Source organism: Athene noctua, chromosome 1 (genome assembly GCF_965140245.1).
Source record: "Athene noctua chromosome 1, bAthNoc1.hap1.1, whole genome shotgun sequence".
Lineage (NCBI taxonomy): Eukaryota > Metazoa > Chordata > Aves > Strigiformes > Strigidae > Athene > Athene noctua.
This window is the reverse complement of record NC_134037.1, coordinates 85680601-85684502: the sequence shown is the minus strand read 5'-3', so window position 1 is coordinate 85684502 and position 3902 is coordinate 85680601.

Here is a 3902-nt window from a genome sequence, read left to right as displayed (position 1 = left end):
GAAGGACCTGAGTCTGAGAATGGTTTCTTCCCTTTTTCCCTATGCTTTGTGGGGAAAGTGAATTGCTTCCAACCTTCTTCTGGGGATGCAACTTCCTGTTTTTCTTTTTTTTCACCTGTGCCTGGCTAAAACCTACGGACACTGAAGCAGCATCACATACTAATCATCACGCACTCACTCACGGGACAGGTGAGAGATTGGGGCGGCCCGCAGATCCTGGACACCTGCTCCTTGCAACCCTCGTTGGCACAGCGCAGGCAAGGTTAATACTGCTGGGTAAGGACATGAAGAGATGGGAAGCTTTTCTGGTTTTTTTGTCCCCTGTGTCATGAAAACACAGGAATGCAGCTGAACAGCAGATTCTGTGTATGGGGAAGTTCTGTTGCATTTGAAGGTACATCTTGTTTAGTGATCAAATGGGGAAGACGTTTCACTGTCACTGTAGAAATAGGAGATAAGATTTTTCCTGTTACAAATCTAAGTGAAACTACTTTCCTGTCGCCATCTTTTTTACTGTATTTGATGTACATTCTGTGACTATGCTGCCTATGAAGTTTTGCCATGTGAGTCGGATGACTTGGTTCTTTATATGTTAAATGAAATTTTAGAAATTTACAGATCTGTTTTTATACTGAAGAATAAGGTTAGTTACAGTGTCCATGACCTGTAAACTATTTTAAATTCCAGTTCCCTGTTGGAGATCAGCTTGTTAACATTTGTCTGTCATTCATTTCAGAGAAAAATTTCATGACACAATGATTGTAATCCCAGAGGTAGTGAGAAGACAAACACAAAAATGATTTATTTTTCCCAAGTCATGGAGACTTAGATGAAATGGTAAAAAAAGCTTGGTGCAAACTGCATAGGTAAAATGTAGGGTGCTGCTGCTGAACAACTTGCTCTTCAGTGCCTGAGGAGGAAGGTGAGAATATAGATTTAAAACAGTGAGAAAGAGAGAGACTTGTGCAAGCCAGAATAACAAAAGTGTTCTCCTGCTTCAGCTGATGATTCATGCTGTCTGTCATTGTACATACATGAAATACACTGGGCCACACTTTCCTGAGTTGTGTTTTGATGGTCAGGTTGCCTTTATCTGAGCTGGCTTTGTGCTCTTCTGGGAAATTACCTGTAATATGTTGTAAATAATCTAAATGCTTATGTTTATAAAGTAGCAATCAGCAATTCATCACTTTACAATTCCTCCATGTAGCTAGCCTATGAAAATATTTATTAAAATCAGAATCAATGTTGGAACTGCTTACTGGGATCTAAACACTTCTGAATCTTTGCTATGTTTGAATCTATAAAATGAAAATTAAAGTATTTTCTGCTAAAACTTCTTTATGTCAATGTAATTTTTGGGATTTTATTTGAAACTTTGTTTACTTTTCATTTACCTTTCAACTACACTTGGAAGGAATTATGTCATTTAAATTATTAATACGAGTCACTTAAGATGATGAACAGGCTTTTATTTTCACTTTCATTCCATCCAAAAGGTGAATGTAACATACGTATCTGTTGCTGTCTGCAGTGCATAGCAGTGTGTCAGCACATCAGAAATGTGTGTGGCAGAATTACAGCATGTTTCTGTATGAATATGGCCAAATCTAGCCACTGTGTAAGTGCAATTGTTTTAAGAGGCAAAAAGGCTTATTTCAAAATGAAGTTTGGTCTTTCTGTCCCTTTCTCAGAATAGCTTATAAAACCAATTTTGTAAATACTTTCTCTGGTTGGTTTAGCCAGTAGGGCTCTTTGTGTAGAAGAAGATTCCCCCTACAGGGTTTATGCAGCTTTCTGTTTCATTCCATGTATGCATTTTTAACAAATTATCTTACTAGAAATTTGGTTGTCAATATACACATATTTCACCCCCAGTTTAGGTGGGTAAATACCTGTTACACAGGTGATGAGGATAATAGTGATTTAATTAAAATTGAAGGTCTTACCTTTCACACTGTGGTTTAAATCCCCTGTGTTCAAGAGTGTTTAATTTGTTACTGTGATTGGTTATAGTCACTTTGAATTCCACTTTTTGCATGCATACTGTGGAGTGGGGATTAAGCTTGTTTTAAGCACAAAATTCTTATAATTAAATTTTTCCTGTGCAGATAGATCTACTGCGAAGAAAATTTAATTCCTGGAGACTTTCCTTGCACTAGGTCTTAAGGCAGTTTTGTACAAACATGTTTGTAGAACTCCAAAGGGTTTAATAAAATTTCTGTTCTCACAACCCTGTGGCACCTTTTTTTAAGCTCTGACTGATCGCTTACTTGGCTTCTTTAATGAACATTGAGGAAGAAGTGAAGAAACTAATGGAAACTCTGGAGGGCAAACAGTTGGCCAGAGTGCTTCTGCCAGAGGCAGGGCTCGTGCTTGGATTTTACAACCAAGGCCCCAACAATCAAAGACGCGGTGGAAGACTTGGCCTGTGAGTGTGGCACTACTGTGCTTTTGGCTTCCAAGCAGCCTGATGAGATCTACTCCCCATCCCATATCCTCTGCAAAATGTTACATGAGAATTCTCTACTTGTACTTCCTGAAGTCAAATAGGAAGAAAACATCAAACCTGTCCACCATCTTGGGATGCTGTAGTACACCTCAAAACAAACTACTTCTGTGGCAGTAAAGATTACTGTAAGACATAAGTTTTTCTCATAGGGAAATGTGGATTGAATTACAGTATTTGTTTCATGGGGGGAAGGAGAAAGAGATGCTGGGGATGTGGAGTTCTTCACAGCAGAGCATACCCCTCAGTATTGGGCACAATAAAAAGGCCTGCAGTAGAGTTAAGGTTTCTGCTCACCCTTAGAATTAGTATCAATTCTTTTTAGGCTTGCTATATGTACAAATGTCACATATTGGAATGGTACTTAGACACCATTTCTACCACAACCTACTACACTTATCCCTAAACATATGAAGTGGAAGCCTGGCTTGGCTGACCTTCTGCTCCTTATGCAGAATTTATCTTCTAGGTCCACTGGAGGTTCTTCTGCTTTATGTATTCCTGGCTCCTGTTCTATGCCCAGGTGGCACTTACTAGTTTTTAATAAATAAGTGCTGTTCTATGTATCCATCTTCCTCACTTGGTCTTTGACTTACTCCTCTCTGTAACATACCTAGCACTGACTGTCAGAGGTGATCACACAACTTTCCAGTTTTTCAAACTTAGAAACTTTCAGTCTGTTTTGCCCTTTACAGTGCTCCAGCCAGAGGACTGTCCATCTCTGCCATTCTAAGCCCATTCCCTATGGCTGTCAGGAAGATACAGTTTTCTTGCTTAGAAGGATGCAGTGTTTTGAGACCGTAATGAGAGTATAGGTAACTTTTAGCCTCCAGCCATCTTACCACATTGAGTAAGCAGAGATGACCCAAAGAGTAAATTGTGCTCTGAGAATGTAGCAGTAACCTGGAAAGACAGTATTTAATCGGGTTGATATTCTTCCCTTACAGGTTTTTATGTGCACGTAAGAATTGCTACTGTCATGCGTTTGAACAACCCATTCATGTGTTTACAGTATATTCATCATAATCATGTATTTCTAACCTAATACACAGTGTAAAAATAAAAATACATAGAAAATAATTACGCCATTTTACTTCATGAAATTTGCTCTTTTAAAATGAGCATAAAATGATAAAATTATACCCTCTAACAACTCTATTCAAAGCCAAAAATACCATGGCTTAGAACAAGGTATTAATTAGAACAGTCTTCAAAGTTTAAGTCATTAGCTTATACTTCTCCTTGAACTACGAAAAGCTCATGGCAAAGACAAGTTCTTCATTTATCTGTGCATAGGAACACTTCTAAAAACCAAAAGGTGAAGAAAAATTGCTAAGCTTTGTTTTTCAGAACACTTGTTTTAATATTGGAATGTCCTAGAACGCTGTAGTTG